At 34.5% G+C, this 7358-nt stretch overlaps 1 pseudogene; it reads left to right on the top strand.

Moving 5' to 3' along the window:
- The first annotated feature begins 1096 nt into the window (after positions 1 to 1096).
- LOC112093403 lies at positions 1097 to 3367 on the top strand (annotated as a pseudogene).
- Positions 3368 to 7358: the final 3991 nt, after the last annotated feature.

Genomic DNA, 7358 nt, shown 5'->3' with positions numbered 1-7358 from the left:
CAAGAAAAGTAAGTAGGGGCCCATGCCCATAGAAGTAAGAATAGAAAGACAGAAAGCAGTTTAACGCATGTTTTATCATAACTCGTAATGTAATTTTTACTAATTTATGACGTATGCACGTTTATACTTGCTGAGCGTTAGCTCATCAGTTTACTCGTGTGCATACAAAGGTAAGCAGCTAGCCATATAGTGGCTTTGCTTGATGGACAGGCGGAGGCAAGGTGGCGGAAATGTCATGGGTACACGGGAGTGGTCTCCACTACGCTCGCTTAGAAAATAAATTCCGCTACAGATTAATGTAACATAGAACACTAGTATGTATGTTCAGTTTTAAGAAAAAAGGATATTACAACCATTGTCTTAGTAAAGAACAACGGATTGTAATAAGTTAAGACAAGTTTTTGGGGACTAGTTGATATCTGAATCCTTAAAGTAATTGCAAGACATGTTATTAGCATAATGACATAACATGTTAAGAACCCGAGGGTTAAAGTAAAGAAAAAAAAATTACCCGAATATGAACGTAATTTTAAAGAAACTATAGTTTAGAAATGCATAATGGATTAGACTATAACTTAACCTATTAGTAATAGTATAAGGCATGGCGACCGCGCCACAAGGGCGCGAGTCGTCACAGCTGAAAATTGGGATTTGTTTGCAAAATATAAAGTTTATAATACAAAATGCATGAAAACCCAACATTACTCTAGCCCTTCTGATTATATCTTTACCTTGTATATAATATATATATATATCCTTGTAAATAATATATATATATATATATGTATTTTATATATATATATATATATATATTTATTGAAGAATATTTTAGAGGCCGTCAAATGAAAAAAGTTGCTTTAAAATTCTTTTTAATGCTAAAATAGTTTCTTTTCTCATTAGCAGCAAATAATATCCAGAAACACGCTTTCATAATTAAATAAGTTTTCATAAGTCAAAATATTAGCATTCTTTTTCAATACCAAAAAAATACATTGTCAACAAATAGTAATGACATCTTATCCCAAATAATTACAACATTATGTATCTTTACTACATAAGCCTAGTTCACTCAAACAATTTTCCATCACCTATTTGCATGGCTGCCAAACTACTCTTTTGCAACATTTTTCTCCTCGTTATCATCTTCGTCTCTTCTCCTATTCTTTCAACAAGCTCCACTACTATAAAGGCTAATACATCACATGAAGCCATCTGCAACTCCACTCCTTACCCTTCTGACTGCAGAGCCACTCTGCCACTTAATCAATCAGGTACCATACATGTCTACTCACGATTTTTTGTTCAAAAATCTGTAACGGTTGCAAACCACTTCCTTGCCTTACTAAACTCATTCCTCAAAACCTGACGTCCCCCATTGCCCGAGCCCACCATCCGCGCGCTCCAAGATTGTCACCTCCTCGGTGAGCTAACCCTGGAAACTCTCTCCAAAACCTACCAAACCATAAACTTCACAAACACCTTGGACGTGTTTGAGGCTGACGACTTGCAGACATCGCTCAGTGCAGTTTTGACGAATCAACAAACGTGTTTGGACGGTCTTGAAGAAGTGACATCCGCCGCAAGTGTGAGAAATGCTTTGTCTGTTCCTCTCTCTATAGGAACCAAGCTATATAGCATATCTCTTGCACTTTTCAAGCATGGTTGGGTTGATGATGACGCAGAGGATAGTGACAATGACAAAGTACTTCCAAGTGCTACAAGAAGGAGGACGCTTCAGATCACGAGTACTAATTTGGAGGGTGTTTTGGTGAGCCAAATGGTGGTGGTGAACAAAAATGGCAGAGGGAATTTCACCACCATTAGTGAGGCTATAAATGCGGCGCCAAACAACACTGCAATCGGTAATAGGAATAGCACTACGTACTTTGGAATTTATGTGGTTAGGGGAGTTTATGAGGAGCATGTTTCTATACCAAGGAACAAGCATAATTTGATGTTGATTGGGGATGGAATTAACAAGACTGTAATCACCGGCAATCGGAATGTGGTTGACGGGTGGACTACATTTAATTCGGCGACATTTGGTGAGCTTAATTTAGTCGTAATATTTATGTTTTCGGTTCACAAAAACTAAACACTCAAAATTTTGTCATATAACATGAGAAAGTTTATGTGTTTTGTTATGCTTAGTATATTTTTATTTTTTTTAATTGTATGAATAAAGAAACGAAAATATATACATATTCCTTAACTATTTATAAACAAAACTAATTAAAAATCTCTCTGCAGCTGTAGCTGGCCAAGGATTTGTTGGCATAAACATAAAGTTCCGAAACACTGCCGGAGCCATCAAGCACCAAGCAGTGGCACTCCGAAACAACGCCGACTTGTCTGCATTCTATGGATGCAGCTTCGAAGGCTACCAAGACACTTTATACACGCACTCCCTCCGGCAATTCTACAGAGGCTGCGACATCTACGGCACAATTGATTTCATCTTTGGCAATGCGGCCGTCGTTCTCCAGAACTGCAACATTTACGCGAGGCTGCCGCTTCGGAACCAATTCAATGCCATTACAGCGCAAGGAAGAACCGACCCGAATCAAAACACGGGGACCTCAATCCACAATTGCAAAATAAGGGCGGCAAGTGACTTGGCCACTAATAATGGTACTACAAGAACGTACCTAGGAAGGCCATGGCAGCAATATTCTCGAACAGCTTATATGCAATCTTATATGGATAGTTTAATTGACCCTGCTGGCTGGAAAGAATGGTCTGGGAATTTTGCTCTTACTACTTTGTACTATGCAGAATTCAATAATTCAGGACCAGGGTCTAACACTAGTAGTAGGGTCACTTGGCCGGGTTACCGTGTGATAAGTGCGACAGATGCTGTGAATTTCACTGTGTCGAATTTCATTGTGGGAGATGCTTGGTTGACTGCAACTACAGGAGTGCCGTATACCGCTGGATTACTTTGAGTTGTACTGCTATTTCCTTTTTTTTTTTAATGTTAAAATAATCGATAGGTGGTCATCTCACCGGAGTGTCCTTACCCTGGTGGAATGGTAAGGGTCCTGGACTGCTGCCATTTTGCGCCTTTAACCACTATCTGCCCAAGGTTCATATAAGCCCACCGGTTCATGGAGTCTACTTTTTTTTTATCTGAGTTCATAGAGTCTACTTATATTTCTTTAGTTGTGTTATATGTAATGTTTCATCGCTTTTTATTTTTAAGTTTTTGTTTATAGTCTAGAGGTTTTCATGTAGTTAAATATGGGGGAGAAATGGATTAAGTTTGATTATATAAATAGGACCAAGTTATCTACTAAATTTGTACTCCGAAAAGTACTAAATGTGTTATTATTTTTATTTGTTTTAATGTTTATATAAATAGATCGAATTACAATTAGAACATCATGTGACAATTCATAAAGGTTCTATCCTCAAAGGGAAAGGGCCTTCCCGTTTCGGCCGGTTGTGAGCCAGGAGAAATTTGAACCCCAACATCATAGTTCGTAGCTCCGTGCTCTAATCCTATGAGCCACAATGCCTACTCCGTTTCCATCGGATCTATTTTCAGGAGTACTTAACGAAAGAAACCTTTTCTTTCCCTGATAAAGGAGATGTGAAAGCATCTTTCTCTACATAAAAATGGTGCGTTCCTTGGTGTGAAGTGAGAGTGATCCAATTCTATTTTTGTTCAATCTTTTATATTACAAAAGAAAAGAATAGAAAAAAAGTTATTGGCCATATGCATGCCTGGCTGGTGTCCAATAGCAGACATCAAGGTTGAATTCAATGTGGCTTCTCATATAGGTTCACTAGTCCTTTGTTCTGCGAAACACCTATTATTTTTGAGCAAGTTATGGATAGGATGACAATGTGTTAAAGGACGACATCATTCAGAAATTAAGAAAAAGTACGAAAACTTTGTCTTTGATTTTTTTTTCTAATTAATGCTTATCTATTATAGATTAACATTAATTTAACAGACATGGATAATAAAGAAGACTGATGTTCATTCATTTAATCTCTCCATCTAGCTAATAATTTAAGAAGTTATTTCATTTTGAAGTTCTCATATGTAACACTAAATTTGTAACTTCATGTATAATTAAGCACAAAATGTAGCCTGCTCAATAATTAAACATGTTTAATTATGTTAATTGTGTATATTAGTGTGTCTAAAATTGATTTTTTCTAATTAATCTTGTGATTAAAGTTTGAGTTTTTGAGTTATTTTAAAGACTCATAAATTACTTTCAGTTTTTCAATTTTCACCCCAAAAATTTTTAAAAGATGTGTTTGAAGTTTTAGAATTTTAATTTCTTATAAGATGTGTTTGAAAGGCTTAGAATATTTGAAATAGGGCATGTGATAGCTCGTTGGAAAGACCTGGATGTCTATTTTCATTATAAACCAGTTTTCTACCCTCTGGTAACACGTAATACGGTTTGTACGTGTTTCTGTAACTGACGTTAAATCAGCCCAGGTATGAGATTAAAGGACTCACCAAGTTGAAGCACTCCTTTTAGATAATCCAAGTTTGATTAAATGAAGAGTTGTGCTGATAGAAGGCAACTTTGTCTTATTAAGAGTTTCACCGTGCAAAGGAATCACTCGTTTTAGTGTGAAAGGGAAACTTGCGCCAAGATACATTTGACCATTTCAAATCATGCAATGAGTCGGTATTGTTGCTTATCGCCTCACCTTACCTCCTGAGTTATCTCACGTGTACAATGTGTTCCATGTTTATATGCTTTGCGAGTGTAAACCTGATCCGGAAGCTATTGTGCAATGGTACGACGTGCCGATCCAGTATGACACAACTTACGAGGAAGCACCAGTTTAGATTCTCGACTGGAAGAGGAAGAGTTTACGCTGTCGTGAGATACCATTAGTGAAAGTGTTGTGGCAACACCATGGTGTTAAGGAAGCGACGTGGGAACTAGAAGCAACGATGCAAAAGCGATATCTATACCTGTTTATATCCTAAGGTAAGCTCAAATTTTGAGGGTGAAATTCCTTAAGAGGGTAGAGCTGTAGCGCCTTCAAGAATTAAACATGTTTAATTATGTTAATTGAGTATATTAGTGTATCTAAAATTATTTTTTTCTAATTAATCTTGTGATTAAAGATTAAGTTTTCGAGTTATTTTACGGACTTATAAATTACTTTCAGTTTTTTAATTTTCACCCCAAAAGTTTTTGAAAATACACTTAATTTCAATGTATTTTCTTGTATTTTTCCCTATTTCTTTTTCCTTTTTCTTTATTTTTCCTTTTCTTTTCTTACTTTTCTTTTTCTTTCTCCCTTCCATTCCTTCTCGTGGCTGCCCACCCCACTTTCTCTCTCTTTCTTTCTTTCTTTCATTTTATTCTCTCTCTCTCCTCTGGTTCTCCACGGCAACTCCCTCTCTCTCTTTCTTCCTTCACCGCCAGCCACCACTCCTTCCCTCTCTCCGGCCACCTCTCTCTCTTTGGGTCTCTCTCTCTCCTCCCTCTCTCTCTCTCTCTCTCTCTCTCTCTGTGGCTGGGTCTGCCGCAACAGAAAACAAAAAAAAAAAAAAAAACAGAGAAAACGGGAGAAACAGAGGGAGCAAGGTTCTATCAACTAATTTGAGATAAACCCCCTTGAAACCCATTCTTTGATTTGAATTTTAAACTTGAAAAAGTTTAATTTTGGTTGGATTTGAATAATTTTGAGTTAGGGTTTGGATTTGAACAATTGTTGTTAGAATTGAATTAAATTTTGGGATTTTCAATTATTGGACTTATTGAATTGTGGAAACTGGTTTTGATGATTTCTGGAGAATTTATTTTGAAATTGAACTTGAATTGCAGGTTTGGTATTTTCCCTATTTATGTCGGCATATTGCCCAAATTTCTTTAAAAACTTATTTTTTTAAAGTTAAAATTCAATGAGAAACCAAACCAATGAATTGGATTTCAATTTTAAAGAACTCCCAAACTGAATTATAAAGTCATTTGTGAAACTCGAATTTGAGCACACTAATAGGAAACAATTAGACATAATTGAACTTGATTTGTTTTAGGAATGAGAATTGTGTCGTAAAATTTTGTTTTGTGACAATGTTAGTTAAAGGATCAGATTAAAAGCTTCGAGGAAAGAGGTAGGATATTCTTGTCCATATCCTTGACAACCATGATTTAACTGGTTTTGACCTATGAAAATATTTTCGAACAAAACATGTTTAAAGAAAATGATTTAAAAAGAAATAGCATGAATAATGCTATTGGGTTTCCAATAATTTAGAAATGAGATTTTAAAGAGTTTTCTTTCTTAAAATGAAATATTCTAAGAAATGATAAAACGCATGATGGCCACAGAGATTGAGATATGGGAATCGTATCCTTGGGAGCAGGTCCCGAAACCCGTACGGTCCACTTCTTGCTCAGTGGTGTTATATGGCTTTGCATTTTTTCATTATACAGATAGTTTGCTACTATTACATGATTATTTCTTTTTTCTAAAAAGGATGATCGGTTCCGGGTGAATATCTTCAGACCGTGAGTACTTTTATTTATTCAATTTTATAAAATTATATCCTACTGGGCCTTCCGCTCATTTTTCTTCTGTTTTCAATGTTTTAAATCCCCCCTCCAGAGTTAGCGGTTTATATTTACAGCATGGCGAGTGGATGCTAATGGATTGAAGGCGCGAGATTTGAAGTGGTTAGTTTGTTTCAAATTTATTGTTTTTAGTTCTGAGATGTACTATATTTCTATATATAAACTGTATTGGTCGACATTGTCCCAAAATTGTACTATTTTCTTTAGATTTTATGGACTGTTTTAAATATTATTTGTAAAAGAAAGACTCCGGAGCAATATATTTTAATATTTATTTTGGTATTTGTATATTTTATTTTATTTTCTTAGATGTTTCTTAATTAATTCAGTTTAATTAAGTTAAATTTTAAATTAAATCTCAATAATCACAGCTCTATTCACGGGGTCGTGACACAAAATGACAAAATGCCGACACTAGGGGTGCGTTTGGAATTGGTTCCAAAATGTTTTTATTTTCTGTACGAAAATGAAAATGAAAATGAAAACGTTTTTAGTTTCATTTTTGAATTATTTCTAAAAATGCGTTTGGTAGTTTTATTTAGAGATTGATTTCAGTTTTAAAAAAAACTGAAACTACGTTTGGTGGTTTAATTTTTGAAAACATGTAATAATATATTAAATAAATAATATTATTAAATATATTAAATAAATAATATATTAAATATATTAAATAAATAATATATTAAATATATTAAATAAATAATATTATTAAATATATTATATAAATAATATTATTAAATATATTAAATAATAATATATTAAATAAATAACATTATTAAATATATTAAATAATAATAT

Source organism: Morus notabilis, unplaced genomic scaffold, assembly GCF_000414095.1.
Source record: "Morus notabilis unplaced genomic scaffold, ASM41409v2 Scaffold294, whole genome shotgun sequence".
Classification (NCBI taxonomy): Eukaryota; Viridiplantae; Streptophyta; class Magnoliopsida; order Rosales; family Moraceae; genus Morus; species Morus notabilis.
The sequence above is the reverse complement of the archived record's forward strand: the minus strand, read 5'-3'. Positions and strand labels throughout refer to the sequence as shown.